Source organism: Cervus elaphus, chromosome 8, assembly GCF_910594005.1.
Source record: "Cervus elaphus chromosome 8, mCerEla1.1, whole genome shotgun sequence".
Lineage (NCBI taxonomy): Eukaryota > Metazoa > Chordata > Mammalia > Artiodactyla > Cervidae > Cervus > Cervus elaphus.
The window spans coordinates 49502922-49519868 of NC_057822.1; the positions used below are offsets into that span (position 1 = coordinate 49502922).

A 16947-nucleotide genomic window follows, 5' to 3' on the forward strand; every position below is an offset into this window, starting at 1 on the left:
TATACACAAACTAACAATCAGAGAAAAAATATAACTCACTTAGCAATGTTTTAAAACTAGCTATTTCAATGTTCCAGATTGATATTTTAAAGGTCAATGAGGTGGAAACCAAGAGAGAAATCACTAAAACCCTCAACCTGGATTATGGAAATATATCATGTATTAAGTAAACTTAACATGAAAATCTATTCAATAATATACATGGCACCCTAATTTCAAAGACGACTTCATTTTTTGGGAAAGGTTTCACTACCATGGCAGAAGTTTATTTATACCCTGAATCACATAAATATAATACAACTGGCATATTACTAAATTACTTTAGCAAAATTTATCCATGTAGTTAGACACCAATTTAGTTTCCCTCTACAATTCAACAACAGTACACACAAAATGCATGAGAAGCAATGAGACTAGTGGTTTACTGAAGAAATACTAGTCTAAAAGACAAAGATCTCAGAAACCTGGTCTTGCCCCTTACTAGCTATAGGATGCTGGGCAAATTACTTAGCCTCTTTAAGTCTTACACCAAGTATAAAGTGGGGGTTTTAATTCCAGTTCTATTTCACAGTAATTATGAAGACCAAATAAAATAATGTGTATCCTTTTTTTATAATGATAAAGTTTTAAATGTTTTTCCATTTTACTGTAAGTGTTTAAATGTTATTTAAGTGCAAGTTATTGATAGTAATATAACTTGGATCCTCCGGGATCCAAGTTTACTTGGTAAACTCCAGGAGTTGGGGATGGACAGGGAGGCCTGGCATGCTACAGTCCATGGAGTCGCAAAGAGTCGGACACCACTGAGCGACTGAACTGAACTGAACTTGGATACATTTTAAATTCCATTTCTGATATTATCACCCAATGTAATGTACATAGAATAGAATCAGGAGTCAGAAACCTTCGTCTCTAGTTCATTGTCACGGTTTCCTCTCTCAAGAACAGGGGAAACAGTCCCTTCCCATACCCACCAACTGAACTAAAGGATGTGAAATGTGTACTTTGTAAAGTTTATTAACCTGAAGTATTACCTCTAATTGATGTGGTACCACAGGTCTTTCATTTAACTTCTGAAAAGTACAGAACCAGAGTGGGGAAAAGGTCCCTTCGCTTTGACTCCTTCCAAAGAATGCTACCAAAAATATTCCGAGAGCATATGCAGTGTTAGTGCATCCAAGCACAACTCTTAGATTACAGGAGGCATCCAACTGAGAAAGAGTTGCAAAGAATTACCATGACACATCAGTTTCACTGACTTTATAAAACTTCAAGGCATAATATTACTTCACTAATCAGTCCTTATCAAGAACCCTTAAATCCTCTTAGAGCTTCAAGGTTTCCTTTTTCATTCCCCCACTTTACCTCAGTTTGGAATGTTAATGTAGCTTTTATCAAAATAAGGACAATCTCTAATATTTACCCTGCAACTCATTCATATGAAAATAGTAGAGGCATGTTAATGGAGCTCAGGCAATTCAGGGCTCCTCCTGTTTCATTTTTATTTTTCAAGAGACAGAATATAAACATGAGCATTGATCAAATGTACTAGATCAAGTAATCACACATCAAATCTATTATTGTATTCTAAACATTCATGTAGAAACCTACATTTTCTCATTAAATGTTCAAACTATCTGAAGTCTCTGCTTTTCAAACATTCATTACAGGGAATGTGGAACCATATTATAGAAAGCCACCTTTGACATTCCTGTGTCTGTTTTGCTGTTTGTGAATACAAAGAACATCCGAAATTTGTACATGTATGAGCTGGTTGACCTTTATCAATCACAAAATACTGTGATGCTTTTTGAAGCTACTAAAATGTTTATAATTTTAGTTAGCCTTTCAATTTAATAAGCTTCAACCTCTTTCCACTACAAATGCATATACACCTACACAACATGTAGTCATAAAGAGGACTTAAAGACAGAGGGCTAACCTTAGGACCTGGAGGAGAAACACATCCCTTTTCCTTTCAACTTGCAGAGCTGGGTTCTCTTTCCAGTCATCATCCCTGGCCGTTGTCTTCATTCTAAGAACAGTGACTGCCACTGCCTCAAATCTTTATTACTCCATTCATCCTCACTCTTCCTATTTTCCTTTTTCAGCATCTTGTCACTGTTACACGTCCCTGATTTTGTACCAACCTACCATTCATAAGCACTGCCAGGTAAAATGATCAGACCTAAATGTTCAATGAGGCTAGTGGTTAGGGGAAAAAAAAAAAACACAGAATCTCCAAGGCAACATTTTCATAATATTAACATTTTTTGATGCTGCTGAAAACACAGGCCACTTCTTCTCCACCAGGGAAGCTTTCTATCTGATAAATTTTAGCTGTCCTTACAGTTGTTTGAACAAAGCTAAATGGTTCTGTTCTGCCATTTAGCAGAATCTTACAAAAATATAATTCAAGTATCAAAACTACTTAATTTCTACTAGCAAACACCAATTGCATTAATCAATTATCAATCCATCTTTATAGTCAAGTTCAACCTTCTCCAATATAAAGAAAACTACATAGATTTCTTAAATAAACAGAGTGTTTCAGGGCACATTCTCTGTCTTACAGAATCACATTCAGATACACGGACTGGGGTAAGATTTTGTGATATATAGACAGTTAGAAAAAGAAAAAATAAGAAAATGAGTAATGCCGGGGGAAAAAGTAGCGCAGGGTAAACACCAGTTTACAGCCGCCAGTAATCTTCACAGTCGTAAAGATGCAACACCGCTGTTCTAAACCGGAACTACAACACCACTGTACTGGACACTGAGATACGGGAAATGCGAGGGCTCACGGAGGGGGAAGAGTGCCAAACCCGAAGCAGACAATGACTAAAACTGAAAATCAACAGGTTATGAATACTGGAGACATGGCAGTGAACAGCAAAACAACTAAGAAACCAAAAGAGTTCCTTATATCTCTAGGCAGAATGTAAAAAGGCAGAGGCCTGATTTTTTTTCTTTTCCTCAACCTTAATTTCATAGAACTATTTAATTCTTTAAACTATATTCCTGTATAATTCTGACTGAAAAAACTAAAATCCAGCAACTATAAATCTTAGTTTCTGGTGAACAAAGTCACATTGTGTCACATGTTGGAGGAAAGTGAATTAGTTTCAAGATTTCACAAGCATTTGTTTACAAAGTTTTAATCACATTATATAATCATTTTAACTTCAACTTGTGCTATTGTTTTTTACCTGCTTGGTTGGATAAGTCCAAGATATGGGGAAAGACCACAAAAGTCTGAATGCTTTTCAGGCAGGTCTTGTTACATCCTTTCAAATTGTTCTCTAGACAAATTAAATTTGGCTATACTGCCACCAGCTGTATGATCATAGTATTCTCATCAGTGGTTGCTACTATTAATTTTGGAACAGGTAAAATTCCCAGGTGTCAGAGGGGTAAAGAATTTGCCTGCCAATCCAGGAGACGTAAGAGAAGGAAGCATGTTTGATCCCTGGGTCAGGAAGAACCCCTGGAGAAGGAAACGGCAAAGCACTCTAGTATTCTTGCCTGGAAAATCCCATGGACAGAGCCTAGCACACTACAGTCCATGGGGTCGTAAAGGACTGAACACACACACAATACAAAATTACCTTCTTCTTATTTACATTTTCAGATTATTCCTGGTGTCTCAATATTTTTATAAACATACAGGAACTTTTTATATAACATGGCTTAGTCATATTTTCTGCAGAAGACATCTTCAATTCTGTCCAGTGCCTTTTTACTTTGATTACAATGTTTTCCCTTTCCTGGATAGAAGTGTTTCCATGTACATGCACTGAAGTCTATAATTTATTTTTGCAATTTCTTTATGATTTCTAAATTTAAGAAGTTTTTTTCCCTCCCTATATTTAATGTGTGTTGTTTTCTTTTAAAACAAAAGCCGTAATTAAAATTAACATGACCCATAACATCCATTTCTTTTTTAGGGAAAATAAAACAACCGCTGAACAAACAATAGTCTTTTATCTGTTCACTAAGAAAGTTTACATTTTTGCCTTAATAAAACTTTCAAATACGTGTGTTTAAGCAGCAATCTTCAGAGGAGAAGCTCTAAACATTTTTATATACAAATCATAAATTATATTGTAGATAATATTATGTTTACAGTGTGCTTAAACACTTTTTCTTAAAATCTCTTTCAGTGATTTGATTGTAGTTGATTTCCTTCTTCAGTTCTTTTTTCTAAATTAATGATTATTTTCTTGAAAATAAACTTACTTACACCGGTTGTTGTTGTTGTTGCTATATATATCAAATAATTCACCTTACTTGAAAAAACAAGAGTGTGCTAATTTAAAACAAAAATCTTAACATATATATTCTAAACATTAACAAGTTATGAAGTCAGTTGAAATTCTACATTAAACAAGGTCCATGGAAATAGAAAACATAATCCTGTTGCTTTGCAACATACATTATATATAATACATGGTATCTGTTCTCAACTTTGCTGTAATTAAGCATACAATTACATAATAATTACATAAAATGTTTTTCAAATATTACACTTTTACTGACCTCACTGATTTGCAAAGTACTAACAAATCATATCTTACTCTATATACCTTGATATATAAATCAATCTTTCCTCCGTCATGAGGCTATGTTCTTCTATAACAAAGCACAAAGCATACTTACTCACATGTAAACAGAATAAAACAATGATTCAGCCTCAGCAAAGGTGCACTGAACGGTATTATACCAGAACACCTGTTCACAGTTCTGTAAACACACTTATGAACTGCAGTGGGGAGAAAGGAGGAAAGGAAGAGGAAGGGGCAGCGAGAAGCCACAAAAATAAATATCAAACACCTTCTGCTCTGAAGGAGGTACAAGGAAGACACAGTCACCTTTCAAATGAGAGAAGGTAAACTGAGAGACACTGCCTAAATAGCAGTAGAAACACAATGATAGAGTTAGGTAGTAGCTTCAGGTCAAAGGACACATTACAACTCTAAGCATCATAAATAAGGGTGCTATTCCTCCGACAGGGAAGAGACAAAAAGCTTCTTATACTATTTATGTGAAGAATACCTGAGAACTCATATTATTATCCATTCATTTATATTTGAATGCTTCTCTGCTAAAGTATTTTACTCATATAGGAACTAGGAAAACGTATTTTAAAAACAGCAACATGTCAAATGATGATAGAATAGAATCCAGTCCCAAGAACTGGATCCAGGAGTTGGCTGACTTAAAGGGTCAGATAGTTAACATTTTAGGATCTCTATGGCACCTACTCAATTTTGTCATCATGGCACAAAGCAGCAATACACAATATATTCATGTATCCATTAATATTTAATTTACAAAAGCAAACTGATTTGGTCCACGGCCGTAACTTGCTGACCCTTGACTTAATCTACACATTTTTAAAAAATTTACCAATTCAACAGACCAATTCAACAGTAGAGGAAACCACTACCATAAAACTCAAAACTTCACAGAACATGTAAAGTGAATTCATAAAAAAAGTTTAGGGGTACGAAGTGCATCTGAAAGTTTTTTTTACAAACATTAAAGTAACAGAGCAGTGGGATATATGTATTTGTGACCTTGTTACTAAAACTGAAAGCAATTTAATTTTCTTCTATGTGAATGAAAATAAATCTAAAAACTAAAGTGATCACTGACTGAAAAGTCTTTGATAATCACTAGAGTATTAAAAATAACTGTCATACAGCAGTTCATAGTAATTAGTAATTCTAATAACAATGCTTCTGGGTCCCATGAAAGTACATAATCTATGATAAAAGGTATCTCCAACATTCTGATTCAGTCTCTAATTCCCAAAAACCACTGCCATGAATGGGAAGGATGGTCCCCCAAAATAAGTGTAAACATGGCTGTACGAAATGTTAATGCAAAAACAACTATCTGATACCTTCTCTTTTGGCGGTAAAATCCACAGTATAAAGGGTAAATATAAACCATAATAGTTGTTTAGTCGCTAAGTTATGTCTGACTCTGGGACTCCATGGACTGTGTAGCCTGTCAAGCTCCTCTGTCCATTGGATTTTCCAAGCAAGAATACTGGAGTGGGTTACCATTTGCCTCTCCAGGAGATCTTCCCAACCCAGGGATTGAACTCCCTACTCCTGCATTGGCAGGCGGATTCTTTACCACTGAGCCACCAGGAAAGCCTATAAAGACAAAATCACAAAATCATATACCACTAACTCTTAATGAAAATAACTGAAACTGTACTTGAAAAGAATTTTAGGTTTTATCCGTATACTTACAAATCTGAAACATTCAAAAAACTAAGATCATGGCATCCAGTCCCACCACTTCATGGCAAATAGATGGGGAAACAATGGAAACAGAGACTTTATTTTCTTGGGCTCCAAAATCACTGCAGATGGTGACTGCAGTCATGAAATTAAGAACACTTGCTTCTTGGAAGAAAAGCTATGACCAACCCGGATAGCATATTAAAAAGCAGAGATATTGACAACAAAGGTCCATCCAGGCAAAGCTATGGTTTTTCTAGTAGTCACATATGGATGTGAGAGTTGGACCATAAGGAAAGCTGAGCGCAGAAAAACTGATGCTTCTGAACTGTGGTGTTGGAGAAGACTCTTGAGAGTCCCTTGGACTGCAAGGAGATCAAACTAGTCCATCCTAAAGGAAATCAGTCCTGAATATTCACTGGACTGATGCTGAAGCTCTAATACTCTGGCCACCTGATGCAAAGAACTGACTCACTGGAAAAGATCCTGATGCTGGGAAAGACTGAAGGCAGGAGGAGAAGGGGACATAAGAGGATGAGATGGTTGGATGGCATCACCAACTGATGGACATGAGTTGGAGCAAGTTTCAAGAGTTCATGATGGACAGGGAAGCCTGGCATGCTGCAGTCCATGGGGCTGCAAAGAGTCAGACATGACTGAGCAACTGAACTGAACAAATATGAAATCATCATCCCTTTCAATAATACCTTTTCACATGAAAAATCTAATACTGAAAATCTATTAGAGTTTGACACTATATGTTCTGTGATGTGCTGACAATAAATTATTGTGTTCTGAATATTAAACATGGTCTCTTAAACAGTTGAAAATAATTTCAATAATGCTATTGTTATTTAAACTTTACAATTTCAGTTAAAAATTGCCTCATATCTGACACACTTTAGATTATTCTGATTACAGTAAATATTTATCGAGAATATTTGCTTATATATTTTGCTTATTTTGGAAAAACCTGTTTTGTGTGTGTGTGGTCTATTCACAGAACTTACAGAAAATGAAAATGAAAAAAGTAGTTTGGAATACTGATAACTGGTATAATTTGACATTTTAATAAGAGTTTACATAAATGACTACATGAAATCTTATGGTTATTAAAGGTCCTTAAGACTATTTTTCAAATTTCATTAAAGTTTCAAAAAAACTTGAACTAAAAAAAAAAGGCTATGTGATTTTAACATTTTCAGTACAGTGGAGGCAATACAGTTATATGGGACTAAGTTAAACCAGAAGAAACCCAGACTGAAGTAACTGCTACTATTCATATACAAAGTTAATCTCAAAGATACATATTTAACATACAGACTGCTTTCTGTCCGAAAAATTCCTCCAACATAATTTGCAAGAAAACAAGGACTTACACTGTTCAACCTCCATCCAAACTCACCCTCTATTTGAAAAATTAGGGTGAAAAGTAGTATCTTTTTCACAGTTCAAAAGGAATCATAGCAACATTAACCAGCTGGAGGAAATCTCAAAGTAAACTATGTAAGTAGCACTAAAGAATGTAATTGCAACTTAAAATAGTTTTGTTTCAGGGAAAGTTAAAGATGAAGGGAATGAAAACTCCAAGGGGAATCAATCAAACACTAGGGGGCAGCATCAAACTGTTGGGACAAACCGGACCTCTTCTAAAGGCTAAAGTCAGTATATTTTTAATAAGAATTACTTGTAATGAAAGATGACCTTATAGGTAATAAACCTGTTATAAAGCAAAGTAACTAGCTGTTTTGATTACCTATACCTCTTTCCCATTTCTACTGTATATTCTTTTGCAATTTGTGAATAAGTTTAAAATACACTAGTGATTATCCTTTTGATATATACATACACAAAAACATTTCCATTCTTGAGGTAGCCACTACACAGATAAGAGCTGACATATAAAAATCCAAAGTATTTCCTTTGGTTAGTACTGAATTTAAATTTTGTATCACTTAAATAACATTTTTAATTTGATTAAAGAGTTTTGTACATTCACTGGATAAGGTGACACAAGTATTATTTGACAAAAAGCTATGGAGTATGTGCCCCTCAAGGAATTTAGTTTGGCAGAGAAAAGATGTATGTATGTAATTGTAAGTTGGAAAATGCATTTGTAAGAAGAAATTCTATGGATTATTACATATGAATAACAGAATAACTGTATCCTCTTCAGTGGCCCAGTAGAGACCATTAAACCTCATTCTGGAATCAAGATAGAAAGTAGTCCTGCAACCACTAATGAACTAGAAGGTTGGTAATGTAGAAAAGAAGGTAAAATGAATCATCTGTAGCCCTTTGATTCATTATGCCATTTAAAGGTCACAGTAAACCATGAGATAGATTTTTCTGGTACTTCCAAGTTCACAGATAAAAGATTAAGATAAAGAAACTTGCTCAAGGTAACCAAACTAGTCAATAATGGATCAGTTTTGAACCTTAAGTCTCACTCCAAGCCCTACATTCTCTCCAATAGTGGCCAAAACAAGGGTTGAGGAAGTGGGGTAATAGAATGGTAACAACATAATTCTTTTAATTAAAAGTAAATAATCATTCCTGTTGTTGAATAATTACCCTTGTTATAACACCTATGCCCTATATTCATCATAAATCTGTTTAAAAACAAAAAGAAAACACACTTAGAGAAGTACCTATACCAAACTGGAGGCCTCCTAAAAATGGCTTCAAATCAAGTGCCTAAAAAAGTGGAGGAAGTGTGTTGAGTTTTAAGCTGTTAGTGGAATACAAATTAACACGAAGAAAAAGGTAAAGGTTGTTGTTTAATGGATAAGTTGTGACCCACTCTCTGCAACCCTATGGACTGTAGCCTGTCAGATTCCTCTGTCCATGGGATTTCCCAGGCAAAAATACTGGAGTGGGTTGCCATCTGCTTCTCCAGGGGATCTTCCTGACCGGGGGGTCAAACCCATGTCTCCTGCACTGGCAGGCGATTTCTTTATCGCTGAGCTACCTGGGAAGCACCAAGTAAAAGTTACCACGTGATATACTGATGTCACCTCATAACTAACCACTTATTCTAAAGTAGCACAAATTACACAGGGGTTATTAACCAGAGAGCTGTATATAGAATTCAGGTTTGAGAATCTGGATACAGAAGGATATATCGTAAATTAACCTTAGTTATCCCTTCAGTTATAAATGTAGGCCAAAAAAAAAAAAAAATCAGTTAACATACAGCACCTGACACTACTAATATAAATTATTCAAATTAAATCCTATATTTACAGTCCTCCCAAGTTTGAAATTAGGCATTATGACCTGCCATTACTCTTGATATTTAATGCTTTACTAAAGCATGAATTCACCATTAATATTTAAAATTTTGGTAACTATATTTCAGTACAACTGGATTCTCTGGAATCTTATGTATTCCATATACTTAAAATCATCATTCAGAACTTCACCATACAAAAAAGTTTAAAAGCTTATCCACTACATTATTCTTTTCTTTTCTTCTAATCTACTCACTACTGATATTCCTCTCTAGAGTATTTAGTGCAGGTAGGGATGTGAGATAACTGGTATGGACCCAAGGTCTAGAACAAGAGACTGACTCAAGATGATTTAACATCTGTAGAATTAAGTCCTAATAAAAAAACAGTACACAAGAGTCTTCAGGCTTTCAATAGAATTACTACAATCAACTACATTTTAAATCTCCAGTTTTTCCAATATATTACTCGCTAGTTCTTAATTAGGTAAATTTAGATACCCGTCCAAAAAAATCCCCCCACACACAAATGGAACGTAAACTTGTCACTTGCTCCTTTTGCTCCATCAAGAATGACTCAGTTCCTAGGTGAAACTAGAGAACTGAACGGCGTAAGAGACTTAAAAAAAGTCCACAGTATAACCTACAATCTTTTTAAATTATGTGCTTTAATGTCACTTTATTACTTAAAACAGGGATCTGAGCGAAGGACACTTCCAACTGAGGGCTGCAGATCCTGCGGAGATCTCTCTTCCTCGTGCCCGGCTCATAAAGACAGCCCATGTGGACAGGCTCCCTCCCACGTGAACACTTCTTTAGAGAAGCCACAGGAAGCCACATGTCGCCCGCGCCCTCACCAGGCCTGGGCACTCGGGGATCCCGAGGGAGAAGCAAGGAGTTGAGCAGACCCCTGGACCCGGAGAAGGGGCTGCGAAGGTTCCCCGGCGTGGTGCAGCCTGGCGGGCACCCTAAGGTTCTCCGCCAAAAGGGCGTTCACGAACAAAGCCGGGGCAGCCGCGCCACCTCCCGGCTCACCCGGCCTCGCCCACCGACCCAGCCCCACCCGAGCCCTCAGCTCCAGGGACCCCAGCTGGCTTCAATATCAACTCCCCCGCGCCCCGCCTCGGCTTTCAGTTGGTCGGGGAGAAAGTAAGCCCCCACGAGGCCTCCCGCGGTAGGAGCAGAGGCGCCACCGTCCGTTAGCCTGCCGGGCCGGAACAGCGGCGCCCAGGCTCCATCCCGGGGATCCCCGGGACACACAGGAGGGGAGCACGCGAGAGGAAGGACCGGGGGCGTTTGCCGCCGCCTGTCTCCCAGCCCCTCCGAGACCGGACTGCGGACCCTCCCATCCTCGGGCCAACGCATCCCCGCCTCCACCGGCCACGCCACCCTCGGCCCCTACCCGTCCGCGCGCAGCCCCCCAACCGCCGCCGCCTGCTCAGCGGTGACTCCCCCACTCCCCGCACGGCTCCCCAGCCTCGGCAGGAGGCTGATTCGGGCGCGGGTCCCGCACGCGGGGCGGAGGCTGCCCGGTCGCTAACCCGGCACCAGCCCCGAGCGCACACGAGGAGCGGCGGCGCCCCACGCGCAGCCCACCGCGCGCTCTGCCCGGCTCGCCGCCGCCGCCGACTGCAGCAGCTGCGGGAAGCCCAGCGCCCCGATCCCCGAGGGACTCAGCCCCGACTCCCCGGTCCCTGTCTCCCTTTCTACCCCCCCGCCGTCCCGGGACTCGCAGTCTCCGCCGCGCACGGGGCCGGTTCTGGGGGAGGGAATGTAAACAAATCGGGGTTTTATAGTTACCTCACACTCGAGTGCCGTGTGCATCTCCTCTCCGCTCGGTACCAAACCCCGGCTGCACCAAATCGTGTATTCACCAAAGCCGGCTGCGCCAACTGCGTCGCGGAGACCCGCGCGTCGGACACCACGCTACGCTAGCGGCGTACACGGCCCACTCAAGTCCTTGCGCAGCCGCACCCCGTCCGCCTATGGGCGCTACGCTCTGGGCGTACACGCACCACCCAGCCATTCACTTCGAATAACGCAACTAGCGTAGGGGAACTGCCCCACTCGAGGAGTCCACACGGACCGTGAGAGCAATAGGAAATTCGAGTCTACGCAAACTGCGGAGCTCCGCGCTAGTTTTGTTCCAAGAAAAGACGCCGCGGGGGAGTTGAGAAGGCTTCTCACGCATGCGTGGAGACACCATTTACCCCTCGCCTTTTCCCCGGGCTTTGCATGTCGGTTGCTGCGGCCCGCGGGAGGCGAACGAGTAAGGGAAGCTCTAAACGAAAACGCTTCAGCCAGGTTTCAGATTGATAAATTAAAATGTTTATCTGTACAGGAGTTAAACATCTACGTTAATTTAACCCCTCCCCTTTATTAAAGTAACCTTTCAATCTCCGAGGGGGAAAAGGAACTAGTACTTATTTAGTGCTAAATGCGAGGTATTTTGCATAGTTCTCCCACCCCCACCTCCCAATTTATTCTAAAGAGCACTTCCTGTGGGCCTTCCAAGCCTAAAAGAAAAAGTTGAATCCAGAGAGCTTGTCAGGCACGTAGAGGAATTCTCGAGGCTTCTGACAACTTTCCAACCTCTTCCACTACCTCCTACTGCTTAATCGATTATTTCTTAACCTCCGGATTCAGCCAAGCAATTCCTAGAACTCCTGATCATGTCGTGCTCATTCCTGCTCCCATTGCTTTGCTCACACCATACTTGACATGTGAATTGTTTCCTCCCCTCTTCAGGAGCAATTCACAGCCGGTACTTTCTTAAAAGGTGGCTGCCTTTACTTCATTACCCTGCTTTTTGGCATTTGATCTCCATGGTGAGGCTTATTCATTCTCTCTGGTGTGTCTGATTCTGTATCCAGCCAGAGAGTTACGGCAATGTCTTATTGCTATCTACCAGAGAGCATAAAACCATGATCAATAGCAATAGCAAGATTTACTCTGTGGCAAGTACTTCCTGTTTGCTCTACGTGTGTATTAGTTTCATCCTCATAACACAAAGAAGTGGGTATTATCCTGCCTCAGGAAACGGAGACACGACTGAACAGGTAGGGAGGACAGTTGAGATCCAAACCCAGTTAGGACTACATATTCTGGTATTCTGCATATTTAATGAAGGAAGATTGTTTTGTTTTTGTTTAGTATCCCTACAAAGAATGTCTTTTAGGTGCTCAGTAAAGGCCTTCTGACTGCCAGGATACTCAGTTTCTCAGATCCCCTTGTTTCTTTGAAAAAGCCAACCCACTGACCTCACTCCTGCAGGTTTTCACTGCTGCCATTAGGGAAAGGGAGAAGTCCTGAAGTTTAAAGAGATCAAGTCTGAGTACTAGCTTCAGGTCTCACCATTGTCACTAACTGTGGGTGACAATGGCCATGGTCCTCAGATTCATCGATAAGTTAAAGGAATTGGTCTAAATTTATTCCGAAGTCTTTAGAGTTTATAAAATCAGAACCAAAGTCTTTAGGTTTCATAAAATCAATATACAGTACTTCTTTTGGGTTCAGAGCATAAAAATTTCCAGATTATCTATCCTGGTATTTTAAGGCTGTAATTATTTTATTGAACATATTATTTCAGCAACTTTAAAATATATGCAATATCTTTCTCCTAAATTTCCATAAGGTAGAGCACTTACATTCCTGATATTAATATTTTAAGGTACTTACAACTTCACTGCTTTCTAAGGCAGAGGAACCAGAGATCAAATTACCAACATCTGCTGGATCATCGAAAAAGCAACAGAGTTCCAGAAAAACATCTATTTCTGCTTTATTGACTATGCCAAAGCCTTTGACTGTGTGGATCACAATAAACTGTGGAAAATTCTGAAAGAGATGGGAATACCAGACCACCTGACCTGCCTCTTGAGAAACCTGTTTGCAGGTCAGGAAGCAACAGTTAGAACTGGACATGGAACAACAGACTGGTTCCAAATAGGAAAAGGAGTACATCAAGGCTGTATATTGTCACCCTGCTTATTTAACTTCTATGCAGAGTACATCATGAGAAATGCTGGGCTGGAAGAAGCACAAGCTGGAATCAAGATGGCCAGGAGAAATATCAATAACCTCAGCTATGCAGATGACACCACCCTTATGGCAGAAAGTGAAGAAGAACTAAAGAGCCTCTTGATGAAAGTGAAAGAGGAGAGTGAAAATGTTTGCTTAAACCTCAACGTTCAGAAAAGTAAGATCATGGCATCCGGTCCCATCACTTCATGGCAGATAGATGGGGAAACAGTGGCTGACTTTAATTTCTTAGGCTCCAATATCACTGCAGATGGTAATTGCAACCATGAAACTAAAAGTCGCTTACTCTGTGAAAGGAAAGTTATAACCAACCTAGGAAGCATATTAAAAAGCAGAGGCATTACATTATCAACAAAGGTCCATCTAGTCAAGGCTATGGTTTTTCCCGTAGTCATGTATGGATGTGAGAGTTGGACTATAAAGAAAGCTGAGTGCCGAAGAACTGATGCTTTTGAACTGTGGTGTTGGAGAAGACTCTTGAGAGTCCCTTGGACTGCGAGGAGATCCAACCAGTCCATTCTAAAGGAGATCAGTCCTGGGTGTTCATTGGAAGGACTGATGTTGAAGCTGAAACTCCAATACTTTGGCCACTTGATGTGAAGAGCTGACTCGTTTGAAAAGACCCTGATGCTGGGAAAGATTGAGGGCAGGAGGAGAAGGGGACGACAGAGGATGAGATGGTTGGATGGCATCACCAACTCAATGGACATGAGTTTGGGTAAACTCTGGGAGTTGGTGATGGACAAGAAGGCCTGGAGTGCTGTGGTTCATAGGGTTGCAAAGAGTCAGACACGACTGAGTGACTGAACTGAACTGAACTCTGCATAGAAGTTAAATAAGCAGAGTGGTAATATATAGCCTTTCCCTATTTGGAACCAGTCTGTTGTTCCACATTCAGTTCTAACGGTTACTTCTTAACCTGTATACGGATTTCTTAGCAGGCAAGTCAGGTGGTCTGGTATTCCCATCTCTTTCAGGATTTTCCACATTTTATTGTGATCCACACAGTCAAAGGCTTTGGCATAGTCAATAAAGCAGAAATAGATGTTTTTCTGGAAGCTTTTGCTTTTTTGATGATCCAATGGATGTTGCCAATTATGTATTTACAAGGCTAATAATGTCCAGCTGGTACACGCAGGTACAGAGGACCATTGACCAAATATACAAGTTACTCAACAGCTACAGCTGAATTGAATTCCACCATGATACTCGTCCCTGTTCCAGCCCTTTCTCTCAGGATTCCCTAGATGTCCCACATTTTAGGAACTAAAGAGTTAATGCGTGGCTAAGACAGACTTCTATTTTAATTGATATGTCTTTATGCTCTATTAATTTTATATATTTTAAATATCATCTCTGTATAAAACTATAGGGTAATCTAAGAAAATATACTATGTCTTCTACCACTTTTATATACTCACTCAGACATTCATATATGCTCAAGTATCAGCATATTGATTAGGGCAGGACTTAGAAGAAAATTACTATGTAGGATAAATGACTGAGTTGCAAACCAGTATATTGCTTTCCCTGTTGGGAAAAGGAATCTCAGACAGTGATGGGTAGGCTTAGTCAAAATTACCTGCTAAGGTAAACAGTGAAAAGTGCAGCAAAAAATCACTATAATGTTTTATTTTTATCAGTTTCATATTCATATCAGTTTTAGGGAAAATAATTTCTAATATGTTAGAATCATGGAATTTTCTGAAAGGTCAGACTTGTTTTTTTTTTTTTTGCAGTCATCTCATTTGATTCAAAAAGAAGCTCATCTGAACTATAAAAACAGTTTAGATGATTTGCAGTATGTGGGGGGAAGAGAAAGTATTGAATTATGTGCAAATGGTTGACCCTCATTTGCTTTGCTTCAGTCACAATTTTATTTCACATATCTAAAATTTCAAGGATGACCAATCTACCTTTGTGCAGCAAGATATAATAAATCCAATGGCTTTTTTTGCACTTCAGAGGGTTAGAAAAGAACCAGGTACAATAAATAAAGGAAATAAGAACCATGCTTCACATCTCAATCTTTAGCTGTGAATAAAGAAAATCTGTCATAAACCTTTTTTCCCCTCTAGTAGAGGAGAAAATTGACATCATACACAACAAAATTAAGAGCCTTTAATTAAGTTTATTAAAAACGTGAGTGCTTCTGAGAAATCAAGCCTTTCAAACTCAACAATTCTTTCCATGAATCAAAATGAGTAATAATCAAAGATAACATAAACTCCTTAAGTCCATATTCAGTTTAAACTGATTTTTACATGACCATAAATGTTTGGTTCAGACAAGTTTATACCTGAGAAGGAAGACTAAATTATATTGGTATATAGCCCTGATGTGGAGAGTACTAAGTACCAGGAATAGGTGTTAAAGAATTGGGAAAAGAAGAACTCAGGAATATGTTCTAAATCTAGACTCAAAATTAACAACTTGCTTATTCAGTTTTAGAGACTCCACATTTTAGCCTGGAAATTAAGGCTTCAGCTTTAGATCTAAAGCCAGAGAAATATGAAAGGTATATTTCCCTCCTTGTTCTTTAAGGCCTGTAACATTATGTGACATTAAACATGTCAACCCTATGGTCAGGATGGGAATTGAGGCCTGTCGGGTCATATTTTTCTGATCCCTTGAGGAATTATGGCTCTATCTCACCTAAAGCCTTGCCATTCCTAAAGTGAAGATAAACAGGCCCTCAGAACTTACATGGAAATTCTCAGAGAGAAACACAGAAGCCCTTGTGTCTCTTTCTAAAAAGCAGGACTCATGAACTAGAGAAGGCCATCGTCTTCCAGAGAGCCCCCAACTTTGAAAGGGTAACAAAGGCAGGGGGACAGGCACCGACCTCACCCTGGTGAGAAACACATTTGATTGACATGCCTGGCAAGTGAGATCATTTTAAGCTGGTAGGCTAATTCAATAAAGTCAGTTTCAAGTTCTCTGCAGAAATAAAAATAGATTAGAGAAATGAAACAAAATGACAAGTCAAGCAACTCACCCAGCCAAGGTAGAAAATTAGCTTTCAAAAAAAGTTTTCTTTTATATGCTTTGCCTAGATAATGCTAACAATAAACTTGCCAGATCCCTTAGTTTTAATTCACTGTGATACAAACAAAAGACCCTTAACTTTAGATATCCCTACTGGGAGAAAGACAATAATGTAGAAGCTTAGAACCTCTGATTTCAGCCTCTGATTTGCTGTGGCAAATCCTTTCAAAATCGGAATGAGACCTAGCCTAGGAGAAAGGGGAAGACCCACTCAGAAGAATAAACAAAAGCAAGAAGCTCAGTGCTAGAGCGAGGATAACAGGCCAATAACAGGTTTGACTATGCGACAGTGATGGAAAAGCTTCTCCCTCAAACCTACTCTATTGTCCTCACCAACCCTGGAATTCCACATTTAGAACTTCGTTCCTG

The 16947-nt window shown here is 39.3% G+C and overlaps 1 protein-coding gene across 3 annotated transcripts in view; it reads right to left on the bottom strand.

Moving 5' to 3' along the window:
• Window positions 1–16947, bottom strand: part of SLC39A10 (solute carrier family 39 member 10) — a 141556-nt gene that overhangs the window by 54354 nt on the left and 70255 nt on the right. Inside the window, exon 1 of one of the 3 annotated variants that reach the window (XM_043910524.1) lies at window positions 11290–11423. The exons of 1 other annotated variant lie outside the window; for it this stretch is intronic. The gene's annotated coding sequence lies outside the window, so the exon portion shown is untranslated. Of the gene's footprint in view, window positions 1–11289; window positions 11424–16947 lie in introns of those variants that run through there. One more of the 3 variants, XM_043910525.1, reaches the window with a different exon arrangement.